At 39.2% G+C, this 12,609-nt stretch overlaps 1 long non-coding RNA gene across 1 annotated transcript in view; it reads left to right on the forward strand.

The window, feature by feature from the left end:
- LOC124507733 (uncharacterized) overlaps positions 1–12,609 on the forward strand; it is a 283,917-nt gene that overhangs the window by 196,304 nt on the left and 75,004 nt on the right. Inside the window, exons 3-4 of the long non-coding RNA XR_006961116.1 lie at positions 1,372–1,469; positions 4,657–4,725. This is a non-coding gene — a long non-coding RNA (uncharacterized LOC124507733). The remainder of the gene's footprint in view (positions 1–1,371; positions 1,470–4,656; positions 4,726–12,609) is intronic.

Here is a 12,609-nt window from a genome sequence, read left to right on the forward strand (position 1 = left end):
AACCTCATTGTCCTCACTCTACCCAGTAACCAACAGGGCTGAAATATTAGTGCTCATGATTATATTAAACCTGAGAAGAAAGATTTCTGCAGAGACCCACAGCCCCTCTTAATTGCAAAACCACCCATAGATTCTCAGTTCCCTTAAGAAGTGAAGAGAGCTGGTCAGTGGGAGGGCACAGAATGTTCCTGTTCAGATCCCCTCCACATTGGTCATCAGTGTGGATTTCTTAATTCATCTTATCTTGTACATCAGTCAGAAAACCAAGCAATAGTTAATAAAATTAATCTGAATAGCAACTATACTCACACTGTAACATGGATGTGCAAAGAGAATCTGCCTTCATTCCTTGAGACTAATCTTATCTTCCTCAAAGGCCCCTGAACCTTGGGTAGTAAAGGAAGAAGATCGCCTTTAATTAGTGCAGTACAGCCTGATGCAATAATTTAATGCTTTTAAACAAAATATGCAGCCACTCAGAGTTTACATCTCTTTCTCCTGGTGGAGGTTGTGGCTCACATGACCTCATAAGTAAAGGAAATCTTGCATCCTCCTGTTGTCCTCTGATTCCTTTGGTTTCCATGGTGATGTTTTGTTCCGCTGGTTGCTGCTCATCTGGGAGACAGCCGGCGGCTTCTGTCAGCTCCTGGTTCTCTTGTGGTGGTGAGGAACTGAAGGCCTGACCCCAGCAAGCATGGCCGGTCCACATTCCTGGCCCCAGGCCTTACTTTAAACCCCCAGCAGTTCTGAGGAAATCAATATTTTTTTTATGTCTGTTACTCACTCTTTTTTTTTTTATTTTTTTAAACTTTTTTTTTTTTTTAATTTTTTTTTTCCCAACGTTTATTTATTTTTTGGGGGGACAGAGAGAGACAGAGCATGAACGGGGGAGGGGCAGAGAGAGAGGGAGACACAGAATCGGAAACAGGCTCCAGGCTCTGAGCCATCAGCCCAGAGCCTGACGCGGGGCTCGAACTCACGGACCGCGAGATCGTGACCTGGCTGAAGTCGGACGCTTAACCGACTGCGCCACCCAGGCGCCCCTGTTACTCACTCTTAACACATCAGTGTGAGAAGGTACGGAGCTCTGCGCTAAGAGGAGAGAGAAGACCTTTTCCTTATATGAAAAAGCCTTCAAGTCTATCGTCAAATATTGCAAAACCTGTGTTGAATGCTTTTCAACCTCATTGTGGCAATTTATTCCCACTCTTGTGCCCACCTCATTGCCTCAGACCAAAGGGATGCCTCAGGCTAGTCAAAGAAAATGGCAAATAGCAGAAAAGAAAAAGACCTATTCATATTTTACTTACAAATATGAAAGTAACTGAAAAGCTTAAAAGAAACGCAACATATTTCATCTCTCTTTTTCAGTTCATTTAGTAGCCCACTCAAGAAAGCGAAAGGACGAGGGGAAGAGACTGAAGAGTCCCCAGGAGCTGGAAAGTTATTGAATCAGTGTGACCAGGAGAGTAAGTCATCCACAGCTCTGTAATTTGGGATTGTAAAAGTAAACTTCCAATCCACCCAAACTCCCCCATATCCCTAAGATTGTTTTTTCAAACTATTTGTGAGAATCCCTGATCTGTACAGTGGTAAACAAACAAACAAACAAATAAACACAATTTCAAATTAAACGTGATTCTGATTTTCTAGAAAATTGTAGAGATCATAACAGGAGAAAATGTGTGTGTGTGTGCGTGTGTGTGCGTGTGCGCGTGTGGGTATACCATTCTCTTTCTCTACTGAACATTCTATGCAGCTATACTTTTCCCAAATGAACTGCGGCATTTGAGAGCACTTGCTCATTCTTTGTATCTTTTATTTCCTCTATATTTCCTCTGTGTCTTTCTCTCCTGGAAAGTCATATAAATCTGTTTTTTTCAATACCTTTTTAAAAAGATTTTGTCAAAATATGTTTTAAGAGGAAAACCTGTATTATATCTTTTTATTTTCTAGATGTACATTTAAGTTGATGTTTCTTTTATAGTAAGCTTCCACCCCTGGGAGTAAGGTAATAAATGTCCTAAATGTGTCCCAACTTGCCCTAAGCCTCTTGCACATAACAATTCTCAGAGAAATGTCAGTGCAATGTTTTCTGCCCCATTGATGGATATTTTTTTTTCTGGGGCTGCAATAAAAAGAACCACAGAATGGGTGGCCTAAACAACAAGAATTTATTGTCTCACAGTTCTGGAGGCTAGAAGTACAAGCTCAAGTTTTGCTAGAGTTTGTTCCTCCTGCAAATTGTGGGGGGAAATCTGTCCCTTGCTTTTCTCTTACCTTCTTGTGGTTTGCCAGAAATCTTGGGTGGTTGGGTTTTGTTTATTTGTTTTGTTTCATTTTGTTTTTTTGGCTTGTAGATCTCTTCCTGCATCTTCATATGGTATTGTCCCTGCGTATATTTCTCTGTGTCCATACTTCTCCCTTATAAGGAGGATACCCGTCATGTTAGATTAGGGCCCACCGTTATGACCTCATCACAACTGATTATATCTGCAATGATTCGGTTTTCCACTAAAGTCACAGTGTGAGGTTTGGGGGTTAGAACGTCAACACATGAATTTGGAGGGGCGCAGTTCAATTCATAGCACCGGGCATTCCACAGAGACACACAGTTGGATGGTTCAGGCGTCCACCTCAAAGACTGTTTTCAGAAAGAGTTCTTTGTACCATATCCTCTTGCACATAAGCATTTGTGGTGTTCCTGTACTTAACCCAGTTCATGAAAAGGAAGGGGAGTTCTCATCTCCAAAATCGTCTCAGACTCCTTCTTCAAGGTGCTCTGAGCATAAAGACTGGGTAATTACACTATCAATCTCTTTTTATCAAAACTATTTGTAAGCCAAATGCCCTGCGGAAACAGGCATTCACTTCCCTGTTTATACACTGAACTGTCTTTGGAGGGCTTCTTCTAACCAGAGAAACATGTTAATCTGACCAGAAGGAAAGATGATTCTCAGGAGAATGAGTGAGTGCCCGCTAATGTGAGATCCGGGAGCACAGTCCCTAGCCCTAGGTCTGGGACAGAGTGGACTCTCAGTGTTCATTGAGTGACCTAGTTGACTGAATGATGGGTGTAACCAGGCTAAGAACACGTGAAATGCAGATCCATGAAGGAGAAATGAAAGCTTCCCCTGTAAAGAGTACAACATATACATAGAGAGAGATCTGCTATGGCCTTTTGATATCACCCTACCACGACAGACTACTTGGGAGCTTTCTATTGTCATCTTAGATTTCTTTCAATACCGCTGAGTCTTATCCTTGCATTTTACAAATAAAGAAACTAAGTGCCAGAGAGGTTTAAACAGGTGGATTTGCTTACTATTAACATAAAGGTCAGTACTAAAATCTAAGCCTCTGAAAACCCCATCAATTCTTCTATACCAGCAAGTGTCCTGATTTTTTCTCATTCTTCCACCTAGTTTAAGTTGCACAGTTATGGGCACCATTTGGAGCTGTGTCATGACAAAGACTGTCTCTTCTTGACCAAATTTCATATTCTGAGCCATCTTCTAGATCCCTACTGTTGGACTTCCCTGTTCGTCTTTGCATTGCCTGGTCTTAGAAAGAATCCTCCCAAGTTGACTTAGCCAGAATTCTCACCCTTGATATCTGATCGCCATTGATATCTGATCAAATTCTTCATCTCCATCATCCCCCAGATGGCATCTAATCACCTTGGCAGCCTTCAGCAAGAATCCTGTTAAGTCAGTTTACCCAGAATCCCACCTTTACCCCTAATGTCTACTTTTAGTAATTTTCCATCCACTCTACTCCTTGATTAGAAATCTCCACTAGTCCATTCAGGGCTCTGGATTGAGCCCAGTTGTATACTGAGGTCTCTCTTCCTCTACTGCAATAGTTTCTGATTAAAATCTGCTTCCATCCCTTTAACTACTATCCAGCTCTGGTTTTCTCTGACAGTCAGCTTTCTGGAGTTCCTAGTGTTATCAGTAAGAGTTATTATTTTTCCGCAGGTGAATATGTGTGTGTTTTTGCGTGTGCGTATATTTTTTTATTCTCAGAAATACCCGTATCACCTACAACAAACTTAATTATAAAGCATCTAACTTAACTGGTCAAGTTTATACTACTAGCATACTAGACTCTACAGTCTCTCTTCTTACAATTGTAGTTAGTGCCTTCACTCATTGATAAATTAGATTTGGGTATCTTTTAAGGGGAAGAACTACATATCATTTACCATCGTTATCAAAGGCTGACCCATGCTGATCCCTGAATAAAAATTAGTTGAAAATATAATTAATAAAGTATGGATGAATGGATGTGGAAATGAATGTATACGTGAATGATGTTTCTGTTCTTTAATACCAACACACGAATTGAACTATAGTTATTATAACTTTTTATTCAATATCCAAACTACTTCAGAGGGAATAAATGCCACCACATTTAGTTAAAGAGGGTGGATTTTAGAAGAAAATTAATACAGACACGACAGTAAGTAGCCAGCTACATGACCTGAAAAATCACCTTTTGCTCAGCTATGCCTTCACGTAGTATACTTTTCACTACATTCATATGGACTTGGTGTTGAGGGTACGAGCAAGGTTTTATATTCTTACTCATTTCTGTTGTAGCAGAAGTCTTCAAGGACAGTGACATGGTATTCTCTTTCTGTTGTCTCCATAGCGACAAGAACTCTGCCTCTTGTGTCTGAGATATGCTGTTGACTGGATCTTACATCCAAGGTTTACTCTGGTGAGTAATGCCCTAGCCAAATAGCATGGATCGAGAATGGCACATTTTGTCTAGCAGATTTCAGCAAGTATTTTGTGCGATTCCTTGATTTCTGGGCTTTTGTCAATAATTCTGTAATCATGAAGTTTAGGGGCTTTGGCTTCACTCTATAAAGGACAAATCCTATGTAATGACAAATCCTACTGGAGGCTGCAGTATGTGGTAAGCAATTGTCTTCATGTTCTAACTTAAGGAATATTATCCTGTTTCCCTAACACTTTGATTGCTGGAAAATTCCTTCATTTGAATTTAAATGTCTCAGCTAAAAACCCTCTGAGGATAACACGGCACATAATCAAAAAAATGGGTCACTGTGTAGGTACGATTCTGACTGAATGGAAAGAACAAGGTCAATGTTCTAATGAGAAGTATTGGGTGGATCACTGCAGTGGGATTAGGCATCCAAGGGCAGCCACAAGATATGGGGTTCTTGGAAAGGGCAGTGGCATCCAAAGACAGAAAAAGTGTGAAAAAAAGACTGATCGGAGGAAGACTATTTTACACTTTTCCTCAAACATAACCTGAAAACTACTAGCTTTCCCATATTCTGGTGAATGATAAGAAAAACACTCATTTTAATCTCTAAAACAACTTGGCAAATGGTTTTCAAGAAGTTCCTTGCATGACCAATGCAGAGAGAAATTGCTTCACAAACTAGGATAGCAGGAACCAAGTTTATGTAATTTTCGTATTCCTATACCCACTACCCCATCCCCTGCCAGAGAGAGAGCGAGAGAGAGAAAGGGAGAGAGAGAGAGAGAGAGAGAGAGAGAGAGAGAGAGAGAGAGAGAGAGAAAATACAGGTATCCATCTCAGGTGTATAAAACCATAGTAAGAGAAAGGAGAAATGAGTATATTATTGTTCCCATTAGGCCTGCTTTCCTATTTCTATTTGTCCTACTCTGATTTTTTATTCCAGTGTTCATGGATAAGAAGGGAGGCAAAATGAGTTCTGCTCTCAAATGTAACTGTGGCCACAATCTATAATGGATCCTGACCATTTCCAAATCTCAGACTTCAGTGAAGGCAGAGGAGGTGCAGCCTGTGAATAAGAATAAGACTAAGTTAAAAAAAAAATTAAAAAGAAAAAAAAAGAATAAGACTAAATTAAAATCGAGTTTTTTTCTTCTATCTCCACTGGCTAAATAACTTTGGACTTCTCACAACCGAAGTTGGGTTACTTCAGTTTTCGTACTTCTTAGTCTTACTCTGATACCTGGCCCTGCACCAAGGATGTGCTTTCTTTGCAGTCTCCTCACGTGGTGGTGCTCTCTCTTCTAGTCCTCGAAATCAGGAGGGGTGATCTAGGTCCTTCTCAATCTCGACCACTGTTTCTTGATCATCGCTCCCAACTCTCGAAAGCAATCATTTTTGAGGAATATCTCATCTGGACATACCATCCTTTCCCCCCTCTTTCTTGGTCTCATCTACAGACCTCAGTGAACACTCCTCATCCATAGCTGACTCCTACTTCTGCACCTGATGTAGACTTTGTGTTGACTCCATGCTCTACCGTAATCCTGGCAGAATTCAGCCCCCAGGTGACAACCATCCAACTCCCTGGCTTCTAATTCCTCAAAGGCCTCCCAACCAATGGCAGACCTCTACTCCCCTACAGATGTTCCCTTCCACGGCCTCGCCCTGGTCATTTTCCATACTTGTAACCACTCTAATTCCAAAATATCTTGCTTTATGATCACAAAATTTTCAGTACCAGCATTTTAAAAAATTACTTCTTTTATGATCCTCTAGCAATCTTTCTCCCAGTCCAGAAGTTATATACAGAATATTTCTTGAGCAAATGGATGAGTGAACAAACCCATGAAATGAATGCGAAAATGCTAGTAACCCAGTTATAATTGAATAGAAAAACTTAAATCTTGCAGTGACTCTGACCCCGAGCAGCTGGGCCAGATAGAAGCCTCACTTTTTGCCTCCCAATGTCACTACTAAATACCTGACAACCGAGAATAAGCGAGGGTAGGGACAGATGGCACAGAGAGAATCAGGAAGAGGTCCCATAACCACATTAACACCATAGTAGAATTTTTTATTGGAAACATGAAAATACACCTTCCAACATGGCATTTAATAGTTGAGGAGACAAAAAAAAAATGGATGGATGGATGGACAGAATAAGCTTCTGCTTCTTAATTTTCCCTAATTTATTTTCTCCCCATAGAAGTAAGATGCATAAATCTTTTCCCTTGACCAGGGGTGCTTCCAGCAAATATAGGTTTAACTGAACTGAAGCTGTAGGAGGAATGGAATCTTGTAAGTGTCCAAAAGACTTCCTTTACTGAAATAAACACACATTGTAGCAAATAACTTCAGGATTTCTCTTGGTTCTAGACTGTGAGATCCATTAACTTGGTTGGCTGGCCTTCTGGTCATTTGCAGTGTTTTAGACAGTCTTTTTCCTTCACTTCAGAAAAAAAAATCCATGTATCTAAATCTCATGAAACTGGGGCATCTGGGTGGCTCAGTCATTTGAGCGCCCTGACTCTTGATTTGGGCTCGGGTCATGATCCCAGAGCAGTGGGATCAAGTTCTGCATTGGACTACGCCCCGAGTGTGGAATTCTTTGTCTCCCTCTGCCCCTCTCCCCTGCTCACACACACTCTCTCTCTCTTTAAAATAAATGTCATGAAACTATTAAAGACTGGTATGAGCACTGGGTGTTGCATGTAAGTGATGAATCACTGACTTCCACTCCTGAAGCCAGTACTACGCTGTACATTAACTAACTTGAATTAAAATAAATAAATTTAAAAAATGATAATAATAAGTAATTTAAAAAATCAAAGTCACTTGCAGTGTGAAGCTTCTCCTGACTTCGCTTTCTCTATCATTCTTCAAGAAGTTCTTCATAAGTCTGTTATAGGCTTTAAACAATATTACAGTGATGCTTTAATGGTGTAACTAGTTTCCTAAGAAACGGTGAGTTCGTTTCTCAAGGACAGAAGACACATATGTTATCTCTATAATGCAGTAACTAAATGCAACTCAATCATGTTTATGCTATACAATATGGTCTATAATTAATTAATTCAGTGAATATTTATGAAGCACCCACTATATGCCACTTATTATTTGAGGTGCTGGCAATATATCAATGAACAAAGAAGATAAAAAGCTCTGTCCCATCGACCTTGTAATTTTTGCATCTTAGAGGAAGAGGGTATGGCAGCCCTGTAGGAATGCCATTCTGATGTCCCTTCAAAGACAGCCTATCGCAAGTATCTGCCATAATAAGCTACTCTAGGCATGGGCTGTTTTTAGCCAATGACTGAACCCAGAGTGGGAACTACAGATGGGCCATTCCAGCCCATAAGAGATGCCATTAATGGTTAATCTAGGCTCTGTGGCTCCCCATTGGGTGTCTTGGCCAAGACTTTGTCAGAGCTGTGTTGTAGTCTGAGGCTTTTCCTACTCAATTCTTCTTAACTTCTTTCCTTCCTAAGACAATAGACTTTCATGATGGTCTGAAGGCTCTCCATACCTAGTCTACTCCTTTCCCTTTAGTTTGAGATGTACTCCCGCCCACCAATAAGTCTCATACACCTCTAATTCTATGTCGGAGTTGGTTACCAGAGGCACAGAACTGGTACAGAAGACAACAAAGATTTTCTAATTTTAATCCTTTAAGTATAAAATGGATTTTTACACTTGTTTTGACTGCCTATGATATGCTTGCTACTGCTTTGTCTTCACTCAAGGTTTTTGGAAGTGCACAAAGTGAGAAGAAGAAAAGAGTTCCTAATATGATTCTCAATAGTTATGCAGACACATTTTAGAAAACAAAGTCAGTATCATTCCAAATAATGCTTTGCTGAAGCTGGCTAGAACCAGTTCTGTGCTTCTCTTCCAAATTTCACCTTCAGTGACATCACACTGGTAGCTGTAAATCAGCCATGGTGGAAGAATTTACACCACCTAAACTGGCGAATTCTATAACTTGGGGTTGTTTTCATTTTGTGCATCTGTTTTCTCCAGAGAGCTAGTCTAGCAGCCCATCACTGCTCCCAGACCTAATATCCAGGCATACCTGTCCAGCAGTCCAAAAATAAGAGTATATACTTTTTGAAAGCAAAACAAAGACAGACCCAAGCAAAACTTTGTAAAATGTTCTTGAAAATAAACCCAAGTTGATTCTTGGTAAAAAAAAAACAAAAACAAAAACAAAAACAAAAACAAAAACAAAAAAACAGTTTAATAGGTTTCTCTGTTTGTTCCTGCTTCAAATAGTCACGTGTCCTGTGTTTTTATGCCTCTTGTTCTCTGCACACTTGTCCCCTTGATAGGACCTTCAGTAGCCTTTTCTGGAAGCAGACCACCACTATTTTGTCCCATTTACCTCACATTAATATCGAGGCTCCATCGCATTATTCTGAGAATACGCTGTTCCAAGAAAATGTTTTTGATTTATTCTTTGTAATTAAATGCATTCCCTTGCCTCCTAATTTGCACTTTGATATACAAAATTTTGATATCCGTGAATAGTATTGTTGCTAAATACTCAAAATATGTCATTCCTGACATCTGTGTAATTAATAAACTTTAAAACATTTGTGATTTTTCAAAATTCATTTCCTATAATTATTTATGCCTTTTCATGATCTTTCATGTTTTAAATTTTTTCATGTATTTTGATTTTTCATGTATTTTTTAAAATTTTATTATTTTTGAGACAGAGAGAGACTGCGTGGGGGTGGCAGAGGGAGAGAGAGGGAGATGGAATCTGAAGCAGGCTCCAGACTCTGAGCTGTCAGCACAAAACCTGAAGTGGGGCTCAAACTCACCAACTGGGAGATCATGACCCGAGCTGAAGTCGGACGCTCAACCGACTGAACTACTCAGGCACCCTTCATGTATTTTTTTTTTTATATTATCCCAGAGCTGTACTTGATATCCTCTTTTTCATTATTTTAAACTATCATGAAATGTATTCTGGTGCCTGCTCCCTCCCCCACCCCCAGAATGTTTTGCCTGTTTTTCTTCCTTTTCAGTTTATGCTTTTGGTTTTTATTGTTATATTTTAAAAATGAAACATGTTGTCCTTTGCCCTTACAAAATCATATCAGGAAAAAGCTGGTTTTATTATTTTCTGTAGCCCTAATAAAATAATTTTAGCAATGATAATAAGAAGAGGTAATATACCTCTCCCATGATCTTTATGAATGCATTTAATAGAATGCATTTTTGGCAAAATACTTGTCAACTTCCTTGGAAGAACAGAAGAACCCACCATTTATTTTTTTAGTGGCACTAATAAAATAGAAATAATGTTCAGAATACATTTTCTACATGTTTTCAACAAAGCCTAATATTTTTTATTATGTTCCTTCAGAAGGATCCAAACAAAGTATTAAATAAAGGGGGAGCAAATGTGTGATCCATATGACTCCAGTCCCTTGTTTCCCCACCCAAGGCAAACATCACTCATTGTCATCACTATCCTTTCCAATGAGCAGAGAAGGCCTATAATCCTTCTCTTCATGATTGAAATGTGTTAGGAGATAAAATTATCTTTTTTTACAAAGGTCCTTATTTTTTAAACATGCATTATAACACTTCTTTAATATTCTCGCATGCTTGAAATCCTTCTTGAATTATACAATATTCTAGGGACTGAACTATTTTTCAATTTCTGCAAGTTCCTAGAGACCCTGGAGTTCCCTGTGTTTTATAGATGTCCTGTGACTTTCTCCTTTCTCTCTGGCTTTCTTCTTGTTCCACCTCCAATATTAAAATATATATGCAGACTTTAAAACAAATTTAAAATTTGAGTTAGAGATGTTTCAGACCACCAGCTGTTCAAGAACACCTTCATAAATATGCCTGAAATATTAATATCAAGAGGTGAAAAGGAAGGGAGCCAACTATTTAGTATCATCAAGCCACGTTCTGTAAAAACAGCTGGTTAATAAGGCATCTTTACAAATGATAGCTTTGGATTCATGGGTGAGGAAAAGCCACCCATTATTTGACTGAAGTTTACAGTCCTAAGAGAATAAGCTCAAAAAAGAATTTCACCAAAAGCTAATATTCTGACGTGTCTTGCAACAGTGTATCCAATCATCAGAGTATTTAATCAGTTTTCTTCTGTGCATCTGATGGCCAACCTAATATCATAAGAAGACAGAAATTGCTAATATTTGCTCCTATCCTACTATGATAGACACACCAACAATGTCAATGTAATCATTGGAGATTTTATGAAGTAAAGGAAGAAAGCAACTAAAGCAAAGAGAGATTTAGAAGTGCTGTGATTCCGACTTGGAAAATAGTAGAAGGGGATACCGGCCAAGAAACGTAGTTGGCCTATAGCATCTGAAAAAGGCAAAAGAATTGATTAACCCCTAGAACCTCCAGAAGGAACACAGCTCTGCCAACACCGTGTTAGCCCGTGGACATCCATTTCAGACTTGTGACCTCCAGAACTGTGAGATAATAAATGTGTCTTGTTTAAAGTTGTCAGTGACTTCATTGTCACTTTTAAAAAAGTGTTTGCTCTAGTTTGATGTTTATAACTTGGGAGTGCTTTGCAGTTCAACAGTGAGGGTGTTCCACATGAATTTCTACACACAACAAAGCTATCATTAGCGTGCATTTTCAAATAGACTGTTGTAACCCACTCAAATCAGGAGATCCAATGTGCTTTTGTGATAATAATAAATATATGAAGCACTTTAAAACTCACTGTACGTTAAAGCCTAGAATGCTATGGAATTTTTTATATGAGCCTAATGTGCTAGTCCATACAAATGCCATGCAGCTTAGCATTAAGAGGCAGTGTGTTTTGGGACAAACATTGCTCCTAAATTCCTTCAAGTGTGATTTGAAGGGTGTCATGCAAAATTCTCCTTCCTAAATATATCCCCAGGCCAACATAGCATAATACTGAAGATGCACAACAGAGAGACTTAAAACTGTATATTGCCAAGGGATCTATTTAAAACAAAAATAATCTTTATAGTAGCATATTTACTCAACTACTCATTCACAAAAGATTTATCATGCAGCAAATAACATAGTAAAAAAAAAAAGTACAGATATTAGAATCCACAACTGGCTTAAAATTCAGGTTTAGGGGCACTGGGGTGGCTCAGTCAGTTAAGTGTCTGACTCTTGGTTTCGGCTCAGGTCATGATCTCATGGCTTGGGTGGTGAGTTCAAGACCCGCAGCAGGCTCCATGCTCACAGTGCAGAGCCTTCTTGGGATTCTCTCTCTCCCTTTCTCTCTCTGCCCTCCCCCTTCATTCCCTCTGTCTCTCAAAAATCAATAAACTTTAAAAACAAATAAATAGGGGCGCCTGGGTGGCTTAGTCAGTTAAGCGGCCAACTTTGGCTCGGGTCATGATCTCGCGGTCGGTGAGTTCGAGCCCCGCATCAGGCTCTGTGCTGACAGCTCGGAGCCTGGAGCCTGTTTCAGATTCTGTGTCTCCCTCTCTCTGACCCTCCCCCGTTCATGCTCTGTCTCTCTCTGTCTCAAAAATAAATAAACGTTAAAAAAAATTTTTTTAAATAAATAAATAAAATTCAGGTTAACTTCTTATGAACTGCTTTTGAACTATTTATGAATATCCTATCACTCTCTCTCACCTCCAATTTCTTTGTTTGTAAAACGAAGACAGAGGAGAAAAACTATTAAACTGGACTAAGGCACAAATTATTCATTTATGCTCAGTTAATTATTTGACCATTCATTGAAAACTATGAGCTAGTTACTGGGGGAAAAAAAAGATGAACAAAATTTATTTTCTCCCACAGAGACTCACAATGGGTGAGAAGACAGATTTATTAACTAACAATTATAGCAGCAATAAGAAAACCCTCAATACA

Source organism: Lynx rufus, unplaced genomic scaffold (assembly GCF_022079265.1).
Source record: "Lynx rufus isolate CCGP_SWC_20201006 ecotype Redwood Valley unplaced genomic scaffold, mLynRuf1.p SCAF_12, whole genome shotgun sequence".
Lineage (NCBI taxonomy): Eukaryota > Metazoa > Chordata > Mammalia > Carnivora > Felidae > Lynx > Lynx rufus.